Below are 15819 nucleotides of genomic sequence, written 5' to 3'. Positions count from 1 at the left end.
TAGAATCTGTAATGTTTTCTATGGCCTAAATGTGTCTTCTCTCTCCTGCTTTAGATCTATCCATACTAATAGAAATGTAACTGGAACTGACTCCGATGATAAAATCAAGGACATCAAGCAAGATCATGCAGTAGGCAACTTTGCTTCCAAATGAAGTTACCAGCATTTAAAATTTCTACTTATTCTAAGGTATTTGAGGCACAATTTTACTTTAGTTTTTACTCCTTAGTAGTCATTTTGTAGTGTTGATTTCTATACATAGGTTTGGTAAGCTTAAAAGTACTTATGTTAGAATGCTTAGCTCTTAGAGAAAATTTCACTTCCCTCCTTTCCCACTATACTCCCGAAGAAACCAACTGAGAAAAGATCCAGATTTTTTTTTTCAAAAGCCTATATAGTACTCGGTATTCTCATGTGGTCTCACAACCAGTACTATCCAGGCACAACTGTTCTTAGCTTTTGAGACCAGGCATGTTCAAGGTGGTATAGCTGTAGACAAGATCCAGATTTTAAAGGGATATATTCATTAAAATTAGGAAAGCATGTCAATTATAGTAAATACATTAAGTGTAGATTAAGTCCCAGTAACTATATTAGAAGAACTGGAATAAATGTCAGTTTAATAATTATTTTATTTACATTATGACCCCTGAGATAAGCAACTGAATGTAGCACTCTGAGTCCACCTGCATGATATCAGAGACCTTATTCATTGTCCTTTAGATGGTTTGAAACCTTGCTTGCCTTTCCTCCTAAACTTATTGTTAAGGATTTTCTATTCACCAATATGTGTCACTGTGACTCCTCGTAGGCTGTCCCTGTAGGACCTTTGGGAGCTAATGAATTACTTGGACCAGAAAAGCAAGATATCTAATTAAAGAGTCAGGTGATACTTCAAAAACATGGGGTAGACCCTCACTTGAAAGACTACATAAGACAAATAAAGCAAAAAGGAAATATAACGTCAACAGAAGGCAAAAATAGTTTAATGTTTTTACACGTAAATTCCGAACAGGGAGAGTGAGTTAGGTTTTTATTTTAAAAACAAAATATTTTTGGCCGGGCATGGTGGTTCACACCTGTAATCCCAGGACTTTGGGAGGCCGAGGTGGGAGGATCACCTAAGGTGGGGAGTTCAAGACCAGCCTGACGAACATAGTAAAACCCCATCTCTACTAAAAGGTTAGATGGGCATGGTGGCACATGCCTGTAATCCCAGCTACTTGGTAGGCTGAGGCAGAAGAATTGCCTGAACCCAGAAGGTAGAGGTTGTGGTGAGCTGAGATTGTGTCATTGCACTCCAGCCTGGGCAACAAGAGCAAAACTCAGTCTCAAAAGAAAAACAAAAACAATATTTTTTTATTTTAACTGTATTTTTCCAAATAGGCAGAAAGTATGGAAAGTATTTTAGGGGACAGGTCAAAGTTTACTGATTTCTCTGAAAATATTACAGAGTTTTATAAATTAATATTTTGCTAGAATATAGAGAAGGTAAAAACCTGAAAAAATGTAAAAATGTATCACTTATTACTAGGATTCTTAACTTCTGTTTTAGAAGAAGACTATGTGAAGCATAAATTCCAAAATAAGAATTCATGATATTAGAAATCCTAATGTCACAGGATCCTTGGGGTGTTATATCACCAGCCAGAAACCTCTGTGGCTGGTGGTGCCTTTGCCTGAGTTTTGCTTGGGTCCACTAGGCACAATCAGCCTGGCAGGCTGTGTGCAGCTCATACTACTGGCCTGGATCCCATGCCTGCCAAGGGCAAGCAGAGTGGTGAGGGGTGTGTGAGTGAGTGAGCATGGGGTCCGGCCACTGTGCACAGCCAGGCACTCTGGCTGTGGTGGGGCAGGCAACTCCAGGCACCAGCATGGGTGTTGGCTCCCTGCATGCCGTGTTTGGACCATGTTTACCACAGGCAGCTTCCCTGGCTGGCACCAGGAAACACAGTGGCGCCTGGAAGCTTGGAGATGCCAGGAATCTCAGAGCCCCAAAGAGGGTGTCACAGCCCTGGCTTGGGGAACTCCTAGGTCTGGGCTCCCTGAAGGGCTGCAGCTCTTCTCTCCTTCTTATCCCCCGCAATGTGGTGAGCAAGGAGTGTGTTTCAGTCCTGTTTGTGTTACAGCTCTTTCAACCCCACCATTTGACAGGTCCCTAGTTATTGTCCCACCCCCAAGAAGAATAAGGTAACATGGATAAGTGGAGGGTGAGCAACATAAACAGGAGTTTTATTGAGTGATAGAATAGCTCAGAGGAGACTTGCAGTGGGTAGCTCCTTTCTGCAGCCAGGATGTCCTGATGAGTGCTTAGCTTTTGGCAGACAAGAGACCCTGGAGTTGAAGTGGGTAGCTCCTCTCTGTAGCTGGTCATCCTATCCTCTCCTCAAAGTTGGCAGAGTCTGGGATTTTTATGGGCTTCCGAGTGGTTGAGGTACATGCTGCTTAGTTCATGGGCAGCTATGGGCAGGCCCAGAGAAAGCACCATAAGTTTCCATTCCGGTCCACAGGACTGGCAGCCTGGCCCCCAGGCTTGAGGCCTTCCCCGGTTTGAAGGTGAGGCTTCACCAGGGATCTGCACCTTTCTGCCCAGGAGCCTCTCTGCCTCCTACAACTGTTCCCAGTGCCTAGGTTGTTCCTGCTGAGGGGCACCTGCAGGCCAACATTGAGCCCCTCCTTGGCTTCCCTCTTGTGCTCGTCTGCACCCACTCAGCTGGCTTGCAACAGTGCCTGGGCTTGGCCTCAACTTTGTTCCAAGATTGGAGCAGGTGCTGGGAGCAGAAAGCCAAGATTGGAGCAGGAGCTGGGAGCAGGAAGAGGCTAGGCAGTGGGAGTAGGCACTTCTGAGCCTACAGGGGAATGGGGGGCCTTCCTCGGTGCAGAGAAGCCTGGGTCCACAGTGGTGGCTAGGTGGCTGCAGCCACACCCAGGAGCATGGAGCTTCTGCCTGCTCCTAACCCCTGCCAGCTCGGTGGAGCACACAGCCCTGCCCCCACTTACCCCACTGCAGCTGCTCTAGATGGGCCACTGCTGCCATCACTAAGACTGCTCAACTACAATAAATGGATTACTTCCTGGAAGGGGTTAGTGTAATTGAGCAATTTTTGCTAAAGAAAAATTATCTCAGTTCAAGTAGCAGATGAAAAAGAGGTTACTTTGATGATAAGTTTTAACACTTCTCTGGCAACTTGTAGATGTTTTGTACTTTTCTTTGTTTTCTTGATGTCATTTGAACTCAAATAGTAATGATGACTAAATATATAATTTGTCTTAGTACCAGAGTCATTTTACTTGTTTTTCTAAGGTATATCTTTTCTTCTTACTTTCACTTAGGAACATTAATGGACTTTAATGTTCCTAATTAAATGTTCCTAATAATGTTACAAGCTTTGCAAAGAATGATTCTAGATATGGGGAAGAATATAAATTATTCTGTAACTTCAGAATAATTCAGACCTTAACAAAAGTAAAGATTAGGGAACAGGAAGTTCTCATCAATTGAATTTGCTATTTGGTTGTATAAAAGTGCCACATAGCCTAAATTAGGTTGCTTACATTTTTAAATTAGGAATTTATTACTTATCAGTTTCTTTTTTTAAGACAGAGTCTTACTCTGTTGCCCAGACTCGAGTGTACAGTGGCATGATCTTGACTTACTACAACCTCTGCCTTCTGGGTTCAAGCGATTCTCTTGCCTCAGCCTCCTCAGTAGCTGGGATTACAGGTGTGCATGACCATACCTGGCTAATTTTTATATTTTTAGTAAAGATGGGGTTTCACCATATTGGCCAGGCTGTTCTTGAACTCCTGACCTTAGGTGATCTACCTGCCATGGCCTCCCAAAGTGCTGGGATTATAGGCATGAGCCACTGCACCTGGCCATTTATCAATTTCTCATATCTCCCCATTGTTTTTCAAATGTTCACAGTATGATAGCCCCTATTCATAGTTGTCATTTTCTATTTTGAAAATGAGGAAAAGTGAAAATCTCACAAATTTGTGCTTGGAAGAGTTATATAATACTTTTGAACTTCAAACTTAAAGAGTATGGGATTTTGTTGTTCTGGGGGATAAGAGCAAAACAGTCAGCACTTGAGACGGCAAGGTAAGGCCCTGGAATATTTGCAAGGTTATATATCCTGGATTACAGTTTACATTAAGTTAAAATGATACCTTTTAAAAATGTTTTGTCTGGATTCAGAAAAACATTTGAAAACAAATTTTGGCAAATTATATAAAGGGAATGGATATTCTCTGCTACAGTTTTTTCCATGCTATGATGGAAAGAGCAGAAGCTTTACTTTCATGCTACCTTGGGAGAATTAATATTTCTTAGTTTCCTTTTCTGTAATAATTAAGTTTTAGAGGTGATGAAGAATGAAATGTGTGTAAAATAATGAAACATTCTGCTTTTTAGTGTGAAATTAATGAATGTTGTTGCTAAGACAGAGAGGACCACATTACTCTATCATTCAGAGGTATCCTTTTCATAGCAAAAAACAGGTCTACTCACTACTATTGAGAAGCTTGTAAAACCAGTTTGAAAGTTAATAGCAAATATTATGCTTGGAGAGAAAGTAAAATGAGCTTTTGGCACAAATCCCTTATCAAAGACATACCATCTGGAAAAGCAATTACTGTCATGTGCACATGCCAGTGAATATTTTGTTTTTCAGCTAGATGAAAGCACTGATGTACAGAGGACATGCCTGATACAGGTGTGTTGTTGTTTGTCACTGAAAAACCACTATAGCAGAAGAGTTTTATGTTTTGTTGTTGGTTGGTTGTGTTTTTAAGCCATTACAGCCTAGAAAAGTTGCATTGTTTCCTTCTGATCAAAGCATCAACAACTATAGCTGCAGGAAATGGTCTACTTGCTTTTTAAGTAAAAGAAGTTGCAGCAGGGTATCAATTCATATACCACTTTCTTCAGAGAGAAGAATGGCATTTAGTAATGTGACTTTTTATCATGATTTAGTGTTGAATAGTAAAACTTGTGAATGTGAGCAGTTTTGGCCACTTAAGTCATCTATTTTCAGAGTTTTATGACAAAATAGCAGCAATAGTATTTTGCTTTTTCATAGTGATATGCTAGCTATAGCAGGAAAGGGCTTACATGTTTGTTAATTAGTTTTTTAGTAGAATGAGATAAATACTTGCTGCTGTTATCATTTCTGTGATTTCAAGGGACATAACTTGCTAATACCTGTGGTATTTCAAATAGTCTGAACTTACAACTTTGTATTCATGATACCATGAGTTTCAATGTTAAGGATGAAATATGAGGATTTTGCAAAAGTCTGAATTATGGTGCAAAATAATTTAATTTCTGAGAGTTTGACCACATCGCCAAACTTGATGGTTTTATTAATTTTTTTAAAAAAGAATTTGTATTATACATGTCTAAAAAATACATCCAAATTTTGAAATAGAACATGAAGAAATACTTTCCAGAGTCGAAATGCAAGCAGAAAGTAGATTAGGAATCTTTTTTTCAATTTCTCAGGTTGAAGCACTTAATTTCCAGCTTTAAGTGATATATACTTAAAAAAAATTTTTTTTTTTTGCATTCAAAGGAATGCTCATATTAGAAATCAGTGAGAAATCTTGCTATATGATTTCTGGGTTCATGTTCAATTATATCCAGTCTATATAATGCCACTGATTTATTATTTATTATTAGAGATTTTTAATTTAGTAAAAATAAAGAACAAGAGTTAGAGTGAACTGGCAACCAACAGAATGGGCAAAAATTTTTGCAATCTACCCATATGACAAAGGGCTAATATCCAGAATCTACAAAGAACTAAAACTGATTTACAAGACAAAAATAAACCCATTCAAAAGTGGACAAAGGATATGAACAGACACTTTTCAAAAGAAGACATTTATGAAGCCAACAAACATATGAAAAAACATTCTTCATCACTGGTCATTAGAGAAATGAAAATCAAAACCACATTGAGATACCATCTCATGCCAGTTAGAATGGCATACATTAAAAAATCTGGAGACAACAGATGCTGGAGAGGATGTGGAGAAATAGGAACACTCTTACACAGTTGGTGGGAGTGTAAATTAGTTCAACCATTGTGGAAGACAGTGTGGCGATTACTCAAGGACCTAGAAATACAAATTCCATTTGACCCAGCAATCCCATTACTGGGTGTACATCCAAAGGATTATAATCGTTCTTTTATAAAGACACAGGCACACGTATATTCATTGCAGCACTGTTTACAATAACAAAGACCTGGAGCCAACCCAAATGCCCATTGATGATAGACTGGACAAGGAAAATATGACACATATACACCATGGAATACTATGCAGCCATAAAAAATGATGAGTTTGTGTCCTTTGTAGGGATGTGGATGAATCTTGAAACCATCATTCTCAGCAAACTGACACAAGAACAGAAAATCAAACACCACATGTTCTCACTCATAGGCGGGTGTTGAATAATGAGAACACATGGACACAGGAAGGGGAGCATCACACACTGGGGTCTGTTGGGGGTGCCTAGCGGAGGGACAGTGTGGGGGTAGGGAGCTGAGGAGGGATGATATGGGGAGAAATGCCAGATATAGTTGATGGGGATGGAGGCAGAAAACTACATTGCCATGTATGTACCTGTGCAACAATCCTGCATATTCTGCACATGTACCCCAGAACCTAAAATGCAATAAAATATATATAAAATAATTAAAAAATAAAAATACAAATATTTTAAAAAATTTAATCAACACAAAAATGTTTTCTCAAGTGTAATGAAGGATTCAGTATATTATATTTTTTGACTTTTCAAAAAAAATAAATAAAAATAAAGAACAAGAAAGAAACCAGCTGAATATGAAAACTGGTTTATGGTTCAATCTGATTCCAGATGTGGGGGTTTGAACATCTTACAGTGAAGTTATCAAACACTAGCAGGGTTGTGACAGTCAACTGAGGTGCATAATTGAATGGGCTTTGGTTGGCCAAAGAAAATGAGACCATTTGAGCATCAGTAAGCATTAACCGCAGTCTAATCACATCAAATATGTTTAAATCCATGAGTTTTTAGTGATACTTTAAAAACTCATTAGTTTTCTTCAGAGTATGCTAAGGAGCCAACTATACTTGAGCAACCAAATAGTTGCTGAGAGGAAGTTTCTTTTGTCAGATAGAATAAAACATCACCATTTTGTAATGAATTCCTGGACCTAAGCAAAGATCATGAGTGGCTGCTAACAACACAGGAAGAAACAGACATTAACTTTCTCTTAATGAAAGTTTGCAGTGCTACCCTTGAAGTATTCTTGCCAAAAAAGTTGAACCCCAATTTGATCAAGTCTCTAGCTCTAACTACCAGTTTACAGGAAACATAGAAGACATAGAAACACATTAAATGATACCATGAGAATGCAGTTAGCCAAATATAGGTTATAGAGAACTCCTAGAGACATATGACTTGTTTTTTTTCAACAAACAAATTGTAGAGACAAAAAAGAGAAATGGAGGAGGAAACTGTAGATTAACAGGAATGACTGGACTTGAGTCCAGATTTTAATAAACATTTATGAAAGAGGGAGATTTTAATACTGACAAGGTATTTGATATTAAAGAATTATTGTTAATTTTTAGGTGAGATAATATAGTTATATATTTTTTAAAAGCCCTTATCTTTTAGCGATACATAATGAAATATTGATGTAATGAAAGATATGCCTGGGTTCCCCATTCATTACTATCTGGAGTACAGGGTGGTTGTGGGTGAGGATTAAGTAAGATTGGCCATTAATTGATCATGCAGCTAGACACTTGTGATTTGGGGGACAGTACATGAGTGAGGGGGTGGGAGTAATTCATGATAATATTTGCTAAACTTTTTTGAAAAATTCCATAGGAAAGAGGTCAAAAAATAGAGTTGAATTATGTATATTTATCAACCTGCTGATTCTTATTTCTAATAATTTCTTGAGTCTGTTGAGTGTACTATATAGAAAATCCTATTGCCTGCAAGGGACAGTTTTACTGTATAGTGCTTACTATGTACCAGGCTCTATTCTCAGCACTTTATACATATTAATGTATTAGATCCTCACAAGAACATCAATGAAGTAGACATTAACTTACAAAGGTTACCCAGGTGGTATGTTTTAGAGCTGGGATTTGTATTCAGACATTCTAGCCCTAGAGTCTGTGCTTCTCTAGTTTTTCTGTTTCTCTTTATAACTTTTTATTTTTAATTCCTCTACTCCAGTCCTTAAACCTTTTATTTCTTTTGTTTGTCTTAGTGTGCTGGGAGAGTTCAGCTTTTAAAGACCAGATTATAATTTTGATTTCGGAAGTTTTCTTAATACTTAGGGAATCCAGAGTCCAGCTGACTTTGCTCCTTTACAAATACAAGGTACTTACTAAGAGACTAAGAATTAGCTTCGTGTGTATCCAGAAACCAAAGGATCAAGTGTATTATAACAGTGTTTAATGTTTTTCTGTTTTATTTCTCTCCTGATCTGTAAGCAGCCCATTCATGGCTCATTTTACTTTCAATTGCTTGATTTTATTGGTATTACATGCTGAATTTCTTTTTGATACTTAGATAAAATTACTCCTTCCTCCCCTTAACTCCTACACCTGTTATGTAATAACCTCCTGCTTGATTTTACATAGATTACATGAGATAACATTAGGCAAAGCACTTAGTACACAGTTTAGCACATAATATGTATCTAGTAAATGTGCTTTTTGGCTTAAGAGACAAGTACTTCACACTTTTGTTCAAAAATGGTTCTTTATTCTTTAGGTTACTTTTGAAATGGGGAGGGCAGAATATAGCTTAGTCACTTTAAGAAGTCCTAGGCCTGGGACAGGTGGGTAAAACTTGATAATGTGTTAGGGTGGTTTAATGAGTAATCTCTGTGTTCTCTGCAAGGAACGTTTTAATAATAGGCTCTAGGTTTGAGAAAGATTGCTGACTGAGTTGGTTTCCAAAAGAATATTTGTTTATTAGAGGGTTAAGTGGGATTGATTTAGGGAAAATGTGACTTGTTCCAACTTCTTGAGTTTTTTGGTTCCTCTTTAGCCAACTGCAAAGGACATTATGGCATAGTAAAATACTATATTTCATTAAAGGAGGCACATAAGCTCTAGTAAGAAAGAAAACTTTTGGTTTCATTCGTATGAGAGAAGGGTCACAATTACAGATAACTTTTTCATGAAGGTTATGGAAAGTGACTCTCTGAAGTCCTGGGATAGCTAGTTAAAAGTCGTGGTATTTTTCTGTGTTCCATCAGCACCCTCACTCCACCCAGATGCACCTATTCTTTTATATAGCAGTATACTGAAGCAACCTTTTAACATACCAATTATATTTTTGAAAATGATGTTAAAATATTTGGAAACTGAAGACCTTTCATTTTCCAAAGACCAGTTGTAATTATTCAGTGGCATAGCTATTGAAATTGCATCACCAATTACTTGACTGTGTTAAAGAAGAGGATTTGCTTTTGGGGGCCCATAAGAGATAAAACATATATTTTGAAGAATCAGTGTGTATGACAGCAACCCACTCTCCTATCTCATCATGAAAACTTTGAGAAATGAAATGTTCCTCAACGAAATCTGGATGCTCTGGAAGCCAAAAGGTGGATCTGCAAGAGGAAGAATAGTTGAAAAGTGCTCAGTTTAACTGTTGTTATCAGTTATTTGGTGAAGACATTGAAATGTTTATTGCTCTAAAGATGATCTTAAATGAGGAGGCATAGTTAATGTGGTCTATACAGAATGTGAGATAAAGTGAATTTAAGAGAAAGAAAGGTGATATGAGAAAAACGAAAATATAATAAGAAAATAGCTAGTATTTAATGATCATTGTATATCAAGCGCTGTGTTAGGTATTTTATATATATTTTCAGATACTGTCCCAATAACCATTTAGGTGGTTATTGAATAAGTTACTGAATAGCTATTAATGTTTTTGAGAATTTTTGACATTTCTTGAAATTAGAAATTTCTCACATTATTAAGAAACACTCTTTGCTTGACCTTTACAAGCCTAGTAAACACAGAATTAGATTAGGTGCAAAATTGAGACTCTCTGTCCTTAATCTTCATAGCATATGGATGCATTTAATGCTAGTAAAAATTGTAAGCCTGAATAAATGTAGTGTAAAACCTGCATTAATGATCTGGGGTTTATTAAGTTACTTATGAAGCTTTTATTGAAATTTGGGATTAAGTCGATTTTTCCAGTTTTCCAATTAATGCAACATTTTAAAAAATCAATTTTAGATTAAACTACAAAGGTAAACCTCAGTAAGTTCCAGAAAAGCTGAAACTACGTATGTCCATTCTCTGATTACAACAGAAGTTTAAAATGTACCACTTTAACCACTTGGAAAAATCAAACAGAAAATTTGCTTAAATAAATACAGGGTTAAACAGGAGATCAAATATACAATAACTGGTCATTTAGCACCTGAAATGAGATTCAGGCCAAGACTCATACTGTGCTTAGAAGTAGATTAGTAGTCTTCATTAAATTCACTGTTGATGAGTAAAATAAATGTACTAAGCACTAAACTTTAGAATTTAGTAAAACAGACTCAACAAGATAAATGCCTAGGAGAAAGGGAAGATATTAATAAGATGAAAGCAGAAATTGGTGAATTAAAAACAGAAACCACAGAAATGAAAAATCTCAAAGCTATTTCTTAGGGTTGAAAGACAAAACAGAAAAATATCTGGTAAATCTTACCAAGGAAAAGATAGAAAACCAAAATTAAGTTTATAAAGGGGATATAAGAATAGAAAAGATATTTTAAAAGTTATAAGCAAATACTATTTATTAACTCTAAGCTGATTTATTTAAAATGAATTATGAGACACCCAAACTGATTTAAGAACAGTTGGTCTGGGGCTACATCCAACTAGTTCCAGAACCAACTTTTTCCAGTTAATTCTTTTTAGTTTTCAAAGAACATATGATTCCTATGGTAAGAACTATTTTAGAGATTATAAAAAAGGTGGAAATATGCCCAATTAATGTTATAAAATCAGTATGACTCTCTTAATGGTTCAGCAGAGTAAAATTCTTCGTGGGGACGGGGGTTACTGCTTTTTTTTAGTTTCTATTTTAAGCACAGGTTTTTCTTAAAATTAAAACAATTGAGAAAGGAAATAAACCCAGAAAGTTAAAACGTAAAGCTATCTTTTATATCTATTAACATATTAACCATTGCTGGCACTCTCCTTTGTGTAAATCAGAATTTTGATCTGATATTCTTTTTCTTCTGCCTAAAAATCATTTAAGTGCATAATCTGCTGGTAATGGATTTTTCTCAACTTTTGTCTAAAAACATTTCCACCTTAATTTTGAAATATATTTTAACAGGGTACAGAATTTGCCGTTGACAGGCTTTTCACCCTTTCCAATCTTGCTCCATTGTTTTCTTATTTGTATGATTTCTGATGAGAAGCTTGCTGTCATGCATACCTTTGTTTTTCTGTACATAATCTTTTTCCTCCTCTAGAAGTCTTTAACATTTTTCACCCCTAATCACTGGTTTTCAACAACTTGATTATGATAATTGTTGGTGTGGTTTTCTTTGTTTATCCTGCTTGGATTTTATTGAGCCTCTATGGATCTGTAGATTTCTGGTTTTGACAGCATCGAAAAAAATATTCTTATTATTTCTTCAAATATGTTTTTTTATCATTTTTTTCCTCTTTTTTGGACCTCAGTTACATTTATCTTAGCTTGTTTGTATGTTGCTACAAATCAGTGATACTCACTTCCATTATTTTTGTATTTTTTTCCTTTGTGCTTCATTATGGACATTTTCTATTGCTGTATCTTCAAGTTAACTGTTAAATCTGCTGTCAGTTCTAGGCAGTGTATTTTTCATTTCAGATATTGTATTTTTTTTTTTTTTTTTTTAGGATCTGGGCCTAAGAGGAGGCCATGCTGAGGCCAAGAGCTGGGCCTGGACAGATACTGTATTTTTAATTTCTAGAAGCTCCAATTGTGCCAAAAAAATCTTGCACTTCTGTGCTCAGTACTACCATGGCTTTCTCTGCTTTCTTGAGTGTATTGAGATTATGGATAATAGCTCTTTTAGCCTCTCTGTTTGCCAAGCTCTCTGTCTCTGTCAGCTCTGTGTCTGTTTTTATTGATTTGTTATTCTGGTAAATATTTACATATCTGGTAAATTTTGATTGTCAAACATTGTGAATTTTCTGTTATTAGATGCTTGATTTTGTATAAAGAAGCCATTCCTTTAAGTAATGTTGGACTGATTTTGGCATGCAGCTAAGTTTTTTTGACGCCCTTTGAGTTTTGCTTTGTTTTAAGGAAGCTTTCATAGGGTAAGTCTGGAGCAGTGAGTAGACTTTTCTCCTAGAGCTAATTTAGAAGCTGATTCCCTTCTGAGGATTTTACATGATGTTTCATGTATTAGGAGGTCTTTTCATGCTACTCTGTTGGAATACAGAGTATTCATAGCCTTGTATGAGTTTCAGAAATTCTTTGGCCTTTTGTGTGGATTTTTTTTTGTTTGGTAGTCCTTTCTCCAACCTCAGGTGTTTTCCTTCCACAAAGGACATATCAGCACTCTACCAGCAGCTTGCAGGAACCCTTTTGCATGTCTCGAAGGCACTGTCTCTGTATGTAGTTTCTTTGTCTCTGTTAGGCTAGTCCACAAATTCTGGCTTTCTTGGCCCCACTTGGTGTCAATCTTTGTGACCTCAACTCTTTGAGACTGTGAGGCTCTGTTTAAGCCCCATCTCCCTTCTGTGCACTGCATCTTGTAAACTGCTTCAAGGGTGTGAGGTCAGGCAAATATAGGACTGACATCATTTTTTCACCCTTTCTCAGGGACCCCACTCTGCTCTGACTGTTGTCCAATATCTAAAAACCATTGTTTCATCTGTTTTATCCAGTTTTCTGGTAGTATAAGCTGGGAGAACAAATCTAATATCTGTTACTCCATCATGGCTATTTGTAGAAATTCTTGATTAACTTGTCCTCCTCCTTTTTCTGTGGATTAAGATGTGGGCCTAAGTTCATCTCACATTCTGTATAGACTGCATATGAAGTTTGCTTGATCTCAGTGTTTCAGGTGTTTGACTTACCAGTAACTATGGTCCAAACTGTTTGATGATGATAAACAGATGATTTCATCTCATGCATTCCCCTCTCACTTTCACTGTCTGGAACCTACTGCAGTAGTAGGGTGGCTGATCAAGAATTATGGTATTCGGAGTCTTGGTCAACTACCACATAGTTTAAATAAGTTCTTAGTATTTTTAACTAAAGTAAGACCCATACTTATTTGCTTTTTCTCAGCTCTTTCTGTTTGCTGGTATTTACTTTTAATTTTACCTGTTTTTTGTTTGTTTGTCTCTGTTAGTTGCTAGTTTGTCTAACTGGTTGTCATTTTTCAGCCGGATTATATTTTCCTTATCTATTTTTCTGCATCATAGTAATGTTTAGGCTCTTGGAAGTGTTTGATCTGCATGCATTATATCTTTAGTTTTGTTATCTGTTTTTCTAATTGCTTTACTCAAATTAATGAGTGAATAAATTAGTAACCAAATAAATGTAGACACATATACATAAAGTGCATTTTCTCAATTCGAACACTATTAATTGTGACATATACCACAGATTTTATATAATTTCATGAAAAAAGAAACATTAAGTTTATTTTTTAAATCCTTAAAGGTTTACTGACAGAAATATACATTTATCCATATAACTTCTACCTCACCTTTTTGGGAAAAATAAGATTGAGTCTGATTGTCTTACAAATTCGGACATGCCGCTTTTCCTTACCTGTGCTTGCTTTCTTGGTCTCTTTACACATTATGATTGACAGTATAATTTTGAGTCATATGGGAAATGTGTAGAATTTAACTGATTTTCTTTTTGGCTAAACTCATGGTTTCAGTTTTTCTATAGATAAGCTGTGAATTAAATAGCTTCCTTTTTGAGTCAGCTGGAAACTTTTGACAGATTGATCTCCAGCACTTAGGTGATAGTACTTTGTAATATGTAAATTGGTCACACCAGTGTCTTGCAGCTCTGATAATTCAATGATCTGTTTTGAGAGATTGTGCAACTTTTACTGCCTTTAATTGCCCTTACTTGACTTGCAGTAGACAACTTTTATATCACAATAGCTTTTTATTTCTGTGCTTTGTCATGGTTCAGTCTTTCTGAAAACATTTTTAAGCAAGTTATCCCTTCAAATTTAAGTTAAAATTCAACTGCATCTGAGTTTAGCTTTGAAGTTAACTCAGCTGTGGTCATAGTTGCAGAGACAGATACCTTCTTTGGGAATGTATTTTCCATAGGTTTACACGTGGGTAGGCAGTGACATAACTCACAACTTATTCTTTTGCCTGGCTACTGGCAAATTTTTTAAAATTTTAATTCCGGTACTTCTAGTTTCAGAAACCTGAAAATATTATTTTAAGAAAAACAAATATCTTTAGTATTGAGAAAATCTAGTTTAGTAATTTAGAATACAATGAACAAGCATAAAATCTGTCAGTGGTAGAATTGTTTAATAAGTTTTGCGATGATCAGATAGCAGTTAGGAAAGTTCCTGTAGAGCCTTTTCATATGCAAATGTTATGGTTGACCTTTTTAAAATGGAAAAACTAGTGAAACCGTAAAAAGAATAGTAATCTTCTAATGTAAGAAAACTGTGAAGAAGTGATTGTAAAAATTAAGCACATCTGTTTGAACAAACCCACTACAATTAAAACTAAAAAGAAAAATAACAAAGTGGAAACACAAATATGACCTTACATGATTACTGTATTATGAAAATATTTATAACACTAAGATTTCAATAACTACATTAATAAAGGGCAGACATGCCCATTAGCTCATAAGTTAGAGTTATTACCTCATTAGTAATTAGAAACAATAGTGAATAACTTTTTTTTATACTTATTGAGTAACCATACTAAGGAATTCCATAGGGAATCAAGTGTTCATTGCTTTTGGAATTGGAACAGCTCATTTGAAAGGTAGTATGGTAGTATATATCTTTTTTTTTTTTGAGACAGAGTCTTGCTCTGTCATTCAGGCTGGAGTGCAGTGGCTTGATCTCAGCTCACTGCACCATTGCCTCCCTGGTTCAAGTGATCCTCCTGCCTCTGCTTCCCAAGTAGCTGGGACTACAGGTGTGTGCCACCATACCTGGCTAAGTTTTTTGTATTTTTAGTAGAGATGGGGTTTCACTGTGTTAGCCAGGATGGTCTCTATCTTCTAATCTCGTGATCCACCAGCTTTGGCTTCCCAAAGTGCTGGGATTACAGGCGTGAGCCACCATGCCCAGCCAGTAGTATATATCTTAAAGCCATAAACATATCTAAGGCCATGGATTAATGATCTTACTCTTGGGAATTGACCCTAAGTAAATAAAATGAATTTCAAAAGCTATATTAGAGCTGCATTTACAGTGCTATTACTCATCATAGTTAAAAACTGAAGACAACCTAATTGGTCTACAGGGAAATTTTTGATGCATTATGCTAAATTAATACCTGAATAGTTCATATCCATTACATATAAGTGTAAGCACTGTGACAACAGGGACTGTATCCTTTTTGTTCTCTGCTGTAAAACCAGGGTTTAGAAAAACTTGGCATATGGTGGGTACTGACAAATTATTAGTGGTACTTTTTAAAATGAACAATAGAATAATGTTGAGTTAAAAAAGAATTTAAAACATGCATATATAGAACCTGTTCTCAAATACCTTAATGAGTAAGGGAGATGGGGAACAAGTTGGTTGATGAGTTTTTAGAGGAATTTGAACT

At 36.2% G+C, this 15819-nt stretch overlaps 1 protein-coding gene across 6 annotated transcripts in view; it reads left to right on the top strand.

The window, feature by feature from the left end:
* The window catches only part of NCOA1 (nuclear receptor coactivator 1), a 290014-nt gene that overhangs the window by 66091 nt on the left and 208104 nt on the right, over nt 1–15819 (top strand). For all 6 annotated transcript variants that reach the window (XM_078349811.1, XM_078349815.1, XM_078349814.1 and 3 more), the window contains 2 exons: nt 55–189; nt 8280–8392. The gene's annotated coding sequence lies outside the window, so the exon portion shown is untranslated. Of the gene's footprint in view, nt 1–54; nt 190–8279; nt 8393–15819 lie in introns of those variants that run through there.

Source organism: Callithrix jacchus, chromosome 14 (assembly GCF_049354715.1).
Source record: "Callithrix jacchus isolate 240 chromosome 14, calJac240_pri, whole genome shotgun sequence".
Classification (NCBI taxonomy): domain Eukaryota; kingdom Metazoa; phylum Chordata; class Mammalia; order Primates; family Cebidae; genus Callithrix; species Callithrix jacchus.
The sequence above is the reverse complement of the archived record's forward strand: the minus strand, read 5'-3'. Positions and strand labels throughout refer to the sequence as shown.